This window comes from Lycium barbarum, chromosome 9, assembly GCF_019175385.1.
Source record: "Lycium barbarum isolate Lr01 chromosome 9, ASM1917538v2, whole genome shotgun sequence".
In the NCBI taxonomy this organism is placed as follows: domain Eukaryota; kingdom Viridiplantae; phylum Streptophyta; class Magnoliopsida; order Solanales; family Solanaceae; genus Lycium; species Lycium barbarum.
In genome coordinates, this window is record NC_083345.1 from 42050058 (window position 1) to 42065978 (window position 15921).

Sequence of the window (15921 nt, forward strand, 5' to 3'; positions counted from 1 at the left end):
AAATCACCAACACGAGGAAAGCACACGCGTCCCTTGATCCTCAGAATACCCTATCTATCAACCATGGCCTCCTTGGCCACACCTCTCAGAACTTATCATGAATCTGACACAACTGGGAATCCTCAAACTACTGGGCCCTAATTTGCTCCAAGAGAGACTACCTCACCTCAACACAAGCTAAGAGTCTGCCCGGAACTGAGATATCAAGGCGCACAAAACTGTTAGCCAGAGTCTGAACCTCTATGGCTAATAGACGCTCAGAAGTAACCAATCGGGCTAAGCTACCCATACTTACTGCCTTGCGACTCAAGGCAACAGCTGCTACATTGGCTTTCCCTGGATGATAAATAATGGTGATGTCATAATCCTTCAGAAGTTCCGTCCACCTACGCTGCCTGGAATTTAGATCTCTTTAATTGAACACGTGCTGAAGGCTGCGGTGATCGGTCAACACCTCACATTGTACTCCGTACAGATAATGCCTCCAAATTTTCAAGGCAAAGACTACTACTAATAACTCCAGATCATGGGTAGGGTAGTTCTTCTCGTGGATCTTCAACAAACGAGAAGCATAGGCAATGAATCTACCCTTCTGCATCAACACAGAACCCAAACCAACACGGGATGGATCACAATACACTGAGAAATCCTTACCCTCCACGGGTAATGCCAGAATCTAGCCTGAAGTCAAAAGAGTCTTGAGCTTTTAGAAGCTCTCTTCACAAGCATCGGACCACTAAAATGGAACCTTCTTCTGAGTCAATCTAGTCAATGAAGAAGCAATAGAAGTGAAACCCTTCACAAATCGACGGTAATAGCTAGCTAGCCCCACAAAGCTATGAATCGTAGTCACAGTAGTGGGCCTCGCTTAATCTCTAACAGCCTCAATCTTCTTGGGATCAACCATGACCCCATCCTTAGACATAACGTGGCAATTCCACAGACTCAAGCCAAAACTCACACTTTGAAAACTTGGCATGAAGCTCCTTCTCCTTCAATAACCTAAGGACAATCCTCAAATGACGCTCATGTTCCTCCCTACTCTTCGAATACAACAAGATACCATCGATGAATACAATGATGAAGGAATCAAGATATAGCTTGAAAATGCCATTCATCAAAGTCATAAACACAGCTGGGGCATTCGTAATCCCAAATGAAATCACAAGGAACTCGTAATGACCATAACGAGTCCTAAAGGTCGTCTTCAAAACCTCCTTGGCCTAAATCTTCAGCTTATGGTAGCCTAACCTCAAATAAATCTTCAAAAATATCGAAGCACCCTGAAGCTAGTCAAACAAGTCATCAATGCGAGGAATAGGATACTTATTACAAATGGTGACCTTTTCCAACTGACGGTAATCTATGAACATCCTCATCGTACCATTCTTCTTCTTCACAAACAAAACAGGAGCACTCCAAAGGGAGGCACTCAATCTAATAAACCCCTTACCCAACAGATCCTATAGCTACTCCTTCAGCTCCCTCAACTCAGCGGCACCATCCTATAGGGAGGAATAGAAATGGGGCACGTTTTTGGATCCAAATCGATAAAGAAATCAATGTCGCGGTCGGGTGGCATACCCGCCAAATCAGAAGGAAAGACCTCCGTGAACTCACACACAATGGGCACGTACCCAAGGGGAGGAGAATCAATGCTAGTATCACGAACATGGGCCAAGTAAGCCAAACATCCCTTGCTAACTAACTTCTTCGCGCGGAGATAAGAAATGTTCTTCTTCGGAGCGAGGCTCGGAGTATCCCTCCACTCTAATCTAGAAATCTCAGGCTTAGCTAATATGACTGTCTTGGCGTGACAGTCCAAGATCGCATGATACAGTGACAACCAAATCATACCCAAGATAATATCAAAGTCTACCATATCCAATATCATCAAATCTACCCAAGTATCATACCCCATAAAAGTAACTAAGCAAGGCCAAAGAATCGATTAACAATAACTGAGTCTCCAACCGCAGTAGATACATGAACAGGCACATCAAGACGGTCACTAGTCAAATCCCAACCAACAGAATGATAGGCAGATACATATGAGAAAGCATACCCTGGATCAAACAAGTCTGAAGTAAGTCGATGACGAACAAAAATATTACCTGAGATCACAGCATCAGAGGCCTCAGCCTCGGGCCTACCTAAAAAAATAGCAAAGACCACCACCACAACCACTCTGGCCCGATAGCTCCCCTCATCTGGAGGCCTGAAAACTGCCTCTACCTGACTGGTGTCCACCTCTGGACTGATGAGATCCACCGCGGCCTGACAGAGCACCACCTCTAGCTGAAGAACTACCCTGGCCACTAGATAGTGCCGGAGTCCTCACAGTCTGGAACCGGGAACCCTAATGGGACCCATTCTGTCTGGATCTAGGACAATCTCTCATAAAGTGGCTAGAGTCACCACAAATATAGAAATATCTTACGGCTAGAGGCCGATACACGAAAGCCGATACAAGGAAGCAGATGAACTAGAGGGACCAGCATGGTCAGCTGGACGAGAGTAAGAACCACCATGGGACTGTCCAGCTCCATAACCACTGGGTCTAGAAGGACCATCTGAAGAAGCCTGTAAAGCTGACTGAATAGGGGGCTGGGGGCTAACTGATAAGTCCTGGATGACTTTCCCCGACCATGTAGCTAGAACCACTATAACCACCATGAGTACGCGGCCTCTTCTCACTAGACTCTCTCAAAGATCGATCTTTGGCAGACTCAACACCCACAGCATGATCAACAGCCGCCTGGAAGGAAGATCCCAAAGTCACCAACTAAAGACAAGCAACATGGAGGGGATACAGAAGTCTACCAACAAACCTACGAACCCTCTCCTCCTCCGTGGGAATCAAATGAGCAGCATACCTAGCCAAAAATAGAAATCTGGCCTCATACTCTAACACGATCATGCCTCGCTGTCGCAAATGAAGGAACACATCTCTACGCTCATCCCTCAAAGTACGCGACATGAACTTTTCCAAGAAAGCTTGGTAGAATTGGGTCCAAGTAAGTGGAGGTGCACCAATGGGTCTGCCTTCAATAAAAGTCCTCCACCAAGTCATCGCGTCGTCGCGAAAATGAAATGACACATAATCCACCACATGAGACTCCACAATAAACATCTTATAGAGCCTCTCATGAATATCCATAATGAACTCACATGCATCCTGACTACGCAAGCCAAAGAACTTGGGTGACTCCATTTTTAGGAACCTCCCAACAAGCTCCTGATCCTCAACCATCAAAGGCTGGACTGCCACGGGTCTGGGCACACCCTCAGGGACTGGAATACCGCCTAATCGCGGGGCCATGACAGTGGCAGGATGCATCCCCATTGTCTGGCCCTGCTCAGGTGTCCGTACTCCCACTCGAGTCTGGGAACCACCTGGAGTAGTGACACCCACTACGGCATGCTATTCGTCAAGATGAAGAAGTAGACGGGCCATAACATCGTGGAATACCTGATTGGACTTGGCATCATGGTGAGTTTGGGATGGTCCCTCACCTCCCCTCACTGCCAGTGCTCTCTTGGGCTGACACTCTAAAGAAGCTCACCCCTGGCCAGTGCAGCTCCACGGCCTCTAGCACGGTCGCGACCTCTTGCCTGTTCTCATCCTCTGGTACCTGCCCCATCAGCGGGCTCAGGCACCTCGTCCCTCGCGATGGTAGCTCGTGTCCTCACCATCTGCGAGAAAATAGAAGTAGATCAGATACCAATAAGAAAAATCCAGATACCAATTTGAATAAAGTAGCACGAAGAAATGAAAGAATGTGAAGTTTCCTAAATGTCCCGTAGCCTCTCGCAGATAGGTACGGAGCTCATCGTACCGATCTGCAAGACTCTACTAGATATGCTCTTGTACTTATAGACCAGGTAACCTAGGGCTCTGATACAAACTTGTCACAACCCAACTAGGGGAACGTGCGGGCATCTACCATTTCCTACCTCGGTAGGTGAACCTGTCACTTATTCACAACCAAGCAATAAATAAAAATAAATCCAATCTCCAAGAATTACATAACAAGTCTAACATAAATAGATAAATATAACAAGTGCAGAAGATACATTGAATCCCAAAATCCTGTCTGAATAGTACAAGAGCCACTACATAATGTCTAAGAAATACAAGTCTCAAATATCCATAAATAACTGTCTAAATGATAGAATATAAAGAAAAGAATAGATAGAGTGATCCAGGCAGCGAATCCATTCAAGTGCTCACCCTAGAATACTCGTCAACAGCCTCGGGACTCAGCCACGAAGCGAGGAAGTCGAAGCGGTCACGAACTCTGCACTCAGAAAAGAATGCAGCAAGGTAGAATTAGTATAACAACACGTACTGAGTAGGCATCATAGGCCGACAACAGTTAGATAACATATGCATAAGAAAGAGACTGAAAAAGTAGACATTCTCACAATCAGATATAACACAACACAGTCCAAGTTATCAAATCCAGTACCAAATTACGGATTCTAGTATATCACCTCAAAACCCACTATAAGTCCGAAACACAATCTCAAGAACCACTATCAAGTACACGTATCACCAAAGATCAACCAACAAGTTCAATACAATGCCATATGTAAATATGAGATGAATGTAATGCAAATGCATTGATACACACACGCTTCGGGTGGAGTATTTCATCTCCTCGACAGTCATGACCCATGGGGGACCGCTAAGTCCATGTACCTGTTGTGGTGCACAACCCGATCCAATAGTCAATGTTGCGAAACGTGCAATCTGATCCCGATCAGTGTTGCGGTTCGTGCAACCCAATCCAAGTAAGTGTTACGGCTCGCAATATGCACGCTACAGCGAGTGCGCCTCAGCGGATATCAGTCCGCTGGGGTGACTCACAACGAGGTCTTTCTGCTTACTATAACGATCTATACCTCGCTACAGTGAGATCGCTGTGGCGAGTCTGGTGCCGCTATAGCGGACACCAGACACCAGATTGTTTTTTTGATTTTTGACACTTTCCAACCCGAAATCCGACTATAACCCGAGGCCTCACAGATACATAACTAACATTCAAACACATATAAAAATGCGCTATGAATTCATCCACGACCACAAAATTTCTAACGAATGTATATTTGACCAAGTCAACCCCCAATGGCCAAAAGCCAAGTTTCCAACCTAAGTCCCAAAACGCTTCCAATTGTATTGGGAACTGAACCGAACATACTACTAAGTCTCAAATGGTCATCCGGACCTCTCGGAACCGATGGAATTCTGAAAAAGGTCCGTTTACCCAAAATTCAACTTTGGGTCAAACATTTCAAACTATAAGGCTCCAACTTCCAAAAGTCACACCAAAACTCGCCCGATGACCTCCGAAAAGGGTCAATAGGGGTAAAAGGGTCAATAGCACTATAACGACCAATTGGGTCATTACAGACCAACACAACAAATTCTGGGATGAAGATTGTTCGAGAATGAACAAGCAGAAAGTTGTGGCTATCTCAATAGAAGTACATTGAACGTGTACTGGAACGCTTCAACATGAAGAATGTTAAGTGATGTAATGCTAGCGTTCACCATACAGTACATAGAGAGACTTGGTAATGTACCAGTTCCCTTCTGTAGTGTAGCACGTGAATGAACACAAGATATTTACGTGGAAAACTCCTTCCTCAAGGGATTAAAAAACTATGACCTAACCCAGTAGGATTTCAACTCCACTACACCGAGCAACTTCAGGTTACAACTCTATCGTAAGCTAGGAACTAACTCCCATAATCCCTCACCCTTAGAATAACGCTTATGTAACCCAAGAACGAACTCCCATAGTCCCTCAACCCTTGCAATACTCCGATTGCAAGCAACTCCACTTAGCTAGCTCTAGCTAAGGACACTAATACACTTAGACTAATCCTAGCCTAATGTACCACTCAACATCTTGAGGAAACACACTTCCAACAAGCACCCTTTGAGACTTTTGATCTACTTACAAACAACTTATAAACAAGAAGAGTAGGTTTATAATTTAAGCACAAACGAACAACGACTCACAACAATATAAAGAGCTTAGACTAAATCTTGTGTCTGGATTAGGTTCTTCAACTTGCAGGTGACTTTGTTCTTGAGAGATCTTGAGAACTTGTGTCGGCAGCTTTGCACATTTAGATTAGGTTTTCAAGTCTACCAAAATATTGCCATCATGTTATATATACAGTGGGAGCATGTGGGGTGAAAAGAGACCGCTCTTCAATTTTGACCTAAAGCATGGGTCAACTCACTGCTGTACTTATGTGCAGTGAGTGGCACAGCTTTACAACTGTCTCTGCCGACAATGCAAGGTGCACAGAGAGCAGATCACAGATCAGGTCTCTATCTGGTTTTATCTAGTTCTGAAACATTTTGGCAATCATGAAAACACGAATGCACTTGGAACTATCAATTTCCCCTTTTTGATAATGACAAACTCATAGACAATGTTCCCCCTGAGAACTAGATTTCCACTTGTTCCCCTTTCGAAGCAAGCCATCATTTTCAAGGCACTGCAACATGTTAGCAACAAAATACAACTTTTGTGTGAACCAGAAGAACAGGTCACCCACTAACGGGTTCTTCAATTATAGCACGTAACAAACTCCCCCCTTAGTTCAGCAATATGTTTTCCCCCTTAATTCAACATTGCCTTTCCCCTTAGTTCAGCATTCTTCTCTCCCTTTAGTTCAACATTCTCTTCCCTTTTAATTCAGTGCCTTCCCCCTTAATTCAACATTATTCTTCCCCCTTAGTTCAGCATTGTCTTCCCTTTTAATTCAGTATGTCTTCCCCTTTTTGACATCATCAAAAAGATAACAAACACATGCATGTGTAATAATAGAGGTCATATGGCATAAAGACATCCAAAGCAGGATGAAATAATTATCCAAAGCAGTAGTCTAGATAATAAAAACATGATAATTAAAAAGCTAAAACATCATGTCAGAGGCAAAGAGGACTTGAGGTAAGCCGAGGACTGGAGGTAGCCAGAGGGGACTTTAGGGCTCAAGAGACTGAGATATGGAGGACATAACAGGGAGAAGAGCTAGAGAGCATGAGCAAAGGCCTTTAGAATGTTATTTACTTGTTCACCAGCAGCTCGTTGATTCTCGATCAACTGATCACGAAGCCCACCCTCCTTCTCCTTTAAGCCAATATTTTCAGCTTGGACCTCAATATTTACACCTAACAAGCTCACTGCTGGGACTAGGTTCGTGTGTCTGTCCAGCCAATTCAGCTCTCAGACTATCATTTTCAGCTTCAAACCGACCGATTTCAATGGTTGCTTATACCTTCCTTTTTGGGTATGCATCCTCATTCTTCTAAGATCCCTAGAGTGATCATCTGCTTCCTTGTTCCCACTTCTGAAATTCAACAATCTCCAGAAGCTCTTTTAAGCCACGTTTTTCAGAGATGTCCGGGTCAAATACTCTGCCAAGCAGCACCTTTTGATTCCTCAGAGAGACTTGCTTTTCATCATTCAAGTCCTGTATCTTTCTCTTCTTCTTAGAGGAACAGGGTTACTCGCTTACTTTTCTTTCTTTACCTTTTATGAGGTCGACCTATGCTCTTCTCCTTGACTGCTTGTTCACTCTGTATATCCTCATTAGAATCTATTTCAAGAACGGAGTTGTTAGACTCACTTGTCTTCTCAAAGAAAGGTTCTTTTAAGAGCATAACCACAGGGATGCTATCTTTTATTACCCTAGAGGGGTCTGGAATTTCAATTGAGGTAGGAGTGGTCCGACGAATGAATGATTCGAACACTCTTAGAGTTTAGAGACCAGGTCCGTCTTGCACATTTTCGATTTTACTTCCTTCCCCTTAAACTTTTCGTCATCCCTCGTAGCCTGTAAACCATTAGCACACCCAGCTATAATTTCCACTTCATTCTCTAAGATATTTGACAGTCCCACCCCCTTTTCAGCCAAGTTACCATCTAAATTTAAGACAGAGTTCTCTGCGTCTTTAACCCAACTGAAGGAGATAGGGTTACCTGAAATTCCTACTGCAACTTCATTTCCCTCAGTAGTACTGGCATTTTTAGAGTCACCCATGCCCTCACAGCTCGACTTTTCAAAAGCAGAACTTTGGACCTGAGAAGTTGCACATTCAGAATCCCTTATTTTGTTACATACCTCTGCTCCATCATCCTTTGCATTGATTATCTCAGTGGTTTGGAGGAATTTAGAAGCAGAGAGTGTTTGACCACTCTCGCCAGAATCATGTTTATCAGATGGACCAGGTTTTAAGGATTAGCACACTGATTTTTCATGAGTTTGGTCATTTTGAGTTGTAGAGGGACCAGTCTTGAGGGACTTTAAGCGTGTAGAGGACAAATTTTGGTTTTTCAAAGCTAGAGAAGGTGTGAAAGATTTTGGTGACTGTGGTTCCAAAGGGAATGCATTCTTAAAGAGTGAGGAGGAACTGTTCATGTCTGGGACAGCTTGAGAGGCAAATTCGTTTGATATACATGATTGGTAAGGGAAAGATTTTGGAGAAGATGAGGGATCACCAAAATTTTCTTGCAAACCGGTTCGGTTCAGGAGAAGATGTAACGTTTGGTCTTAAGTTTTGAAAAGAGGGCGAGAGGAATTTTAATGACATGGCATTTTATAAAAGCAATTTAGCACAAATAAGCATTAGAAAGACTACTAACCTGAGTCACGGGGACCAGGTCCCATTGTGCTCGCTCCACTAAGCATCCATGAAGAAATAACTTCACCTTGAGTTTTCTGAACCTTGTAGCATTTTCTTCAGAAGCAAGCAGATTCAATATAACAGGAGAGTGTTTTCCAAAAGCGCACACTTCCTCAGAGTACCTTGAGTGAGATGACATTTTTCAACTTTTTCAAAAGGATTTTGAGCAAAAGCACTTCATATGCTACCTTTTGACTGTCCTTTTCTCACCCAGGTCTCCAAACTGAATTATTGGCTTCATTTGGGAACCCGTATCAGATCCGGTCCCTTAGGATAATGAGCAGTACAACTTGATCTTCCTCTTTATAAACCAGGCACGTTTTCCTTTTTCTGGTGCGTACCAGGTTCCTCCTCTCTTGACCTTTGTTTGGCAGTATCTTTATTTTGAGGATGATTGAGACTGCTGATCTTTTGGGGTTCACATTCTTATCTACCTTTATGCCCCACATGATCTCCTTTTTCTATCTCCTTCCTTCCATAAATCATATTCATCAGGTCTTTGATCTGGCTGTTTAGTAGACGATTTTCCTTGGTAACTTCTTCCACTTGTTCTTGTGGATCTACGATGTTGACGATCATATCATAACTCACTTGTTTGGCATTGTCAAACTTCTCAGTTAACTCCTTCTTTTCTTTATTGAGTCCATGAAGCTCACTTATCAATCCTTTTACCACTGAGATCAACCTTTTGTGACAGTGACCTTCCAGTTCTGCTTGATCTTTAAGACGATCTGCCTCCATTTCGTTGGCTTCATCATAGGTCCCAAATTCTTTTAGGAGACAAATATTCAAGTTACTCATTGAGCCTTCATGATTGACTCCACCCTTAGGTGTATTACTTGAGTCAGCTTCATTTTTGAATTCCCTCATTGAATCTCTACATGCAGTTACGACCTCCCTCATCAATTTCTCAGCTGTCTTTCTCTCTGTAACCTTTTTGATAGATGTCTGACTTCCTATACCTATCTCATTGGAGTTATTCTTGAGATCTTTATTGTTACTCCTTCTCTCCAAACATTTAGCATTTTTCAAATAATTTTTTAAAATCTGTGAGTGAGATATGCGATTTCTATGTCATCATCACTTGACTTACTTCTGCTTTCATTATCAAGACTATTTATTCTTTCTAGATCTTGAGTGGTCTCACCATCCTTCATCTTAAGAAATCCAAGCTTTGTACTGATTTTGTTTATTCTAACACATGTACTTTTAAGAGCTTCCCAAATTTCCTTTGTTGTTTTACAGGAAGAAACCAGATTGTACTCTTTTGATCCAAGGCTTCGAAGAAGAATGTGCTTAGCTCTCTGGTCTTTTCGCAGAGTATGGCTTTGGTAAGAAAAAGCACAAGGACTATCACAAATGATGTCCCACAATTTTGGATCCTCAGCAGTGACGAAGTCTTCCATTCTAGCTTTCCACCAGTCATAGTGTTCTGCACTAAATCTTGGAGGACTTGTGATGCACTCTCCCTTCATTTGGTTTAGTGAACTGGCCATGATGAAGATCCCTTCTAGGTGTTAACCTTTTAGAAAGAACCCGCTCTAATACCAATTGATGTAATGCTAGAATGTTCACCAAACAGTATATAGAGAGACCTGGTAGTGTACCAGTTCCCTTCTGTAGTGCAGTACGAGAATCAGCACAAGATTTTTACGTGAAAAACTCCTTGCTCAAGGGATTAAATCACGGCCTACCTCAGTAGGAGTTCAACTCCACTACACCGAGCAACTTCAGGTTATAACTCTATCGTAAGCTAGGAACTAACTCCCATAATCCCTCACTCTTACAATAACGCTTCTGTAACTTAGGAACTAACTCCCATAGTCCCTCAACCCTTGAAATACTCCGATTGCAAGCAACTCCACTTAGCTAACTCTAGCTAAGGACACTAATACACTTAGACTAATCCTAGCCTAATGTACTACTCAACAGCTTGAGGAAAAACACTTTCAACAAGCACCCTTTGAGACTTTTGATCTACCTACAAACAAATCCTAAACAAGAAGAGTAGGTTTACAATTTAAGCACAAACGAACAAAGACTCACAACAATATAAAGAACTTAGACTAAATCTTGTGTCTGGATTAGGTTCTTCAACTTGTAAGTGACTTTGTTCTTGAGAGATCTTGAGAACTTGTGTTTGTAGCTTTGCACGATTTAGATTAGGTTTTCAAGTCTACCAAATATATTGAAATCATGTTGTATATACAGTGGGAGCATGTGGGGTGAAAAGAGACCACTCTTCAATTTTGACCTAAAGCATGGGCCAACTCACTGCTGTACTTGTGTGCAGTGAGTGGCACAGCTTTACAGTTGTCTCTGCCGATAGTGCAAGGTGCACAGAGGCAGATCACCGACCAGGTCTCTATCTGGTTTTATCTGGTTCCTAAATATTTTGATAATCATCAAAATACGAATGTACTTGGAACTATCACTAATCCAGTTAGCATGCCTCTTGCCAGTCACCTGAAATTGAGCAAGCAGATGTGTACTATAATAAAGGAGGATAAAGAGAGAACGGCCAAAGTACCTTATTCCTCAGCCGTCAGAAGTTTGATGTATGCAATGGTATGCACTAGACCTGATATTGCTCATGCAGTCAGTGTTGTCAGATGATTTCTTGAAAATCTTGGAAAAGAAAACTTGGAACCAATCAAGTGGATACTCAGGTACTTAAGAGTACTGCAGGAGACTGTTTGTGTTTTTAAGGATCTGATCCAATCTTGGATGGCTATACAAATGCTGATATGGTCGGTGACCTTGAAAAAAGAAAATCCACTACTGAATATTTGTTTACTTTTTCAGAGGGAGCTATATCATGGCAATCGAGGTTGTAGAAGTGTGTCGTACTCTCTACAACTGAAGCATAATACATTTCCGCTACTGAAGCTGGAAAGGAGATGGTATGGCTAAAACGGTTCCTTCAAGAGCTTGAATTACAGCAGAAGGAGTACATGGTCTATTGTGAGAGTCAAAGTACAATAGACTTGAACAAGAACTCCATGTAGCATGCAATAGCGAAACACATAGACGGGAGATATCACTGTATTCACGATGAATCTCTACAAGTCTTGAAGATTTCTACAAATGAGAATCCTGCGAATATGCTAACCAAGTGGTACCAAAGGATAAGTTCGATTGTGCAAAGAGCTTGTCAGCATGCACTCAAGCTAGAAGCCTGGTGTTACCTCATTCCAGTGAATGGGTCTGCAAGGGCAGATAGATGGTCCATAACCATTAATGAAAAAGAAAAAGAAAAAAGAAGAGAAAATGGATGTCATAACTTGTTTTGAGTGGAAAACAAGTTGCCAAATAGCAGCTCTTGTTACGGCTGCAATTTGTAATAGCAAATGGTAGCAAACTAATTTTATTGGTTGGAGGATCGGTGGCATTTCCTATAAAAGGAAGGCTTCAGCCCCTCATTCTATATACCAACAGAAAAGATAGAAAAGTGAGGGAGTTTCACAGATAAGAATAGTCTATGAGTAAAAAGAGAGTGTGAACAATATTTTAGTGAGGTAGAAACCTCAAAAGAGGGTTATTTCTTTTGAGTATGTAGTGGTCTTTAGAGTATTGTACTCAAGATTATCAGTGTAAAAATTGCTCATTATAATGGATTACTTTGCTCCTCTTGGGCCCGTGATTTTTCCCTTATTCTGAAGGGTTTCGACGTAAAAATCTTGATGTCATTATTGCTCTTTTGTTAATTACTGTATCTCGTTGCTACGTTATTATTCTGCATTTATTACTATGAATATTATTTTTGTGACGGGTTTATTCCCAACATTTATAATGCTTTTATGATGCCCTTCATGCTAGTCTTGCTCGGCCACTACATCAAAAACCTAACCTAGCTCTTATGAACTAACGTTCTAATTTCTAAGTACGGTTCGAATAGAACTAATGTTAATTAAAAAGACCAACTTTTACAATAGGAACTGGAAGTGTATCCTTAAAGGTTGAAAAAATTGTAAGGATAACATTTTTTGGGTTATTGGTAATGGTAAATAGAATTAGTTCTAGGAAATATTACTGAATTCTGCACCATATATAGCATAATCAACGAATCTATCTGTGGTCCACTTAATATTGATGAGAATAACTATAATATCAATATACTCCTCCTCAACGATTGGAGCTGGAATTTCGACCACTAAACTTTCGACGTACCTAAATACGTAAACTCCAATTAATATAAATTGCGAGGACATATCATTTAATCAATGTTGCAGCACATGTTTCATAAATGTGTGTTATGTCGACGAAAAAAGTTAAGAAAAGTTTCATCTCGATTTATTGTTTGTGTGAAACCCAAATAGAGTATCCTTATGACTCCTATATATCGTGGATCGAAGCTTAATTCAGTGTTTGCTATCTTAGCCTGCTACCAAATGATCATGGAAGATTTCAATTTGGTACGGAGCAAGACTAGGAAAACGAGTTGGATGCAAGTTGAGAGATTGATAAGAAAAGGAAGATCATTTACGAAATCTCATTTAGTTATGTTGCTGGTACCAATTATGACTTATAGTTCATAATTGTGAACATAAGAAACTATGATGCATGAGGTCAAAGTGAGATGTATCGATGTGATTCAAATGATTTAGGGCACTGAATATACTTCTTATGATCTACTTGATGACGATGAGAGGCTATCTATTCCTAATAGACGTATAACAAAGTGCTCTCATAGTATGCCAGTTGCACAGTTTATTTATTATCCAGTATTAAATAATGCAAGAAAATTCAAAGGAAAATATGTTTTTCTTAGCTTGGTGAAGCTTGGGCACTCCCTTATGTGTGAGTTAAAATTGTTAGAAAGTACTATTGGGTCAGGTACACCAATAAGCGGTGCTAGTTAGCCTACTAGCCCATTAGGTTACCCCTATTAAACCATAACTTGTTGCATGTAAATACACCACTATGGGTGTAGAGAAAATAGTTTTCCTAATATTTCTTGTGCGAGAAAAACGATGGGTATGGTTCTTTAGAGAGAAATATTCCTTGTATCACTAGAGGATATCTTGCGTATTAACATAAGGGAGTTGATCCGTCTAGTGAAGAGTTCAAACGACCGATAGCTCAAGTCGTGATTGCTGCAGATTCGCTTCCACAAGAAAAGAACTCATCAGTCTGCGAAACTAATATTTACGTTTGAATACTACAATAACTAAAAAGAAGAACCATGATCTTTTTATTAGCATAAGTTATTGACTAGAGGGTGTCCACCTTCTTCTATTTATACATCTAGGATTCAACTTGTATCATGGATACTAATAGGAATTCAACCATTATGGCAAGGAAAAGTTTGATTCAGAAGGAGAAGAAAAACAAAAAATTGAAACAGAAATATCATTCGATTCGTCGATCCTCAAAAAAAGAAATAAGCAAAGTTCCGTCATTGAGTGACAAATGGAAAATTTATGGAAAGTTACAATCCCTACCAAGTAATAGTGAGAGAAATATAAGCGGTTGAACTAATAAATACTACAGAGTCGTTTGGTTGCTGATTAGAGTTATGGAGGTATAATAATGCAGAGATTAGTTATGCAGGGAGTTGTCATGTAGGATTCAGTTATGTAGGGTCTAGTTATTCTATCTTCTATTCTTCATAAAATCAAACATAAATTGACTCATAACTTATACATGTTTTATTTATGTGGGATTATTAAATGATAACCAAATATTGTACTTGGTGTGCTGAATTAATACAAAGCAATTAAAAAGCTACCAAACCTGGTACTTTAGCTATGCTAGTTTTAAATACATGAATAAGTCCCTTTCTAGCCAGCAACAAAATGACCCTTACTAGTAGGTATTCGCATCCCCGATTTGCATATCTTCTTACCTAGTCTTTCGTTATCTTCTTACAATAACATATGTTGAACCTTGTATGTTTTGATAGTTGACAAAATGAATGAACCCGGTAAATTGGACATGTTTCATCTAAATTCCATATGCAGTAGAACTCTTGGATTAAAGTTATCTCGGGAAACGGACTTAGCGGACATGATATAGGAGTCCTTGGAAGAGTTATATGAGATAAACTTTAGACTCCTACATTGCATATATCAAGACGTGTGATAAGAAAGAGGTTGCCTCCATCTCAAACATTATCTCTCCTCAAGGTTCCTCATCTAAGAAGGTGTTTGTGTTCAGTCGAATTGCTACTCACCAATAACTATAAATATGCAAGTATTCATTGGAAGAAGGCGACGCACTCATATAGAGAGAAAAGCAGAAATCGAGCAAATAAGCGAAAGCAATATTTAAGAGACTTCTGATTGACTACTGAAGTGCAACCTAATACGAAGGACCAGATTGAAAAACCTATTTCATTGTGTAATGCTTTATAGTCTTCAAGTCTAGTATTTTTTTTATTAGGATTGTTTATCGAGTTGTACCTTTTCAGCTTTCTTAGAAGCATTATAATAGGTATAAACAACTGTCAAATTCAGCTTCAAGTTGTGGACAACATGAAGGGACTCCATAGTCTAGGTAGATTGTTGAGTTAGGGATTAAAGTTAGTTCCTAGGTTGCAAGCTTTGTAATCTGAATTTGCTAAGGCTCACAGTTGTATTGAAGTTTGGGACAAATCCTGCAGAGGTGTAGGTCGTGATTTTTCACACTTGTGAGTCGGGTGATTTCCACGTAAAATATTGTGTTATTACTTTTCTGTTTATTATTGTTCCGCAAACTGAACTTAGAACAGATGAAGTAACCTGGTCCATTCTCTAGCCGAACATCAGGCATAGCCTAAGTTAGATATTTGGATGTACAAAATATCAATTGGTATCAGGTTAGAAAGGAGGCATTTTGGCCTTCAAGTTGTCGTTATTAGCGTGTTCATAACATTTCAGAATATAAACTCTTATATAGGTTGTGTTCGGTATGGAGGGTTTCCAATTTTCTCATGTTCGGTCAAATATTTTGAAAAATATTTTTTTTTTAGAAAAACAAGTTCCTTAAAATGAGGAAAATGACTTCCTTAATGAAAGTAAGGAAAATAAGTCCCATAAGTGGCATTCCACCAACAACCACCCAACCCACCTCCCAACCAGATGAAGTAACTTGGTCTATCCTCTAGGCGAACATCAGGCATAGCCTATGTTAGATATTTGGATGAACAAAATATCAATTGGTATCAGGTTAGAAAGGAGGCATTTTGGTCTTCAAGTTGTCGTTATTAGCGTGCTCATAACATTTCAGAA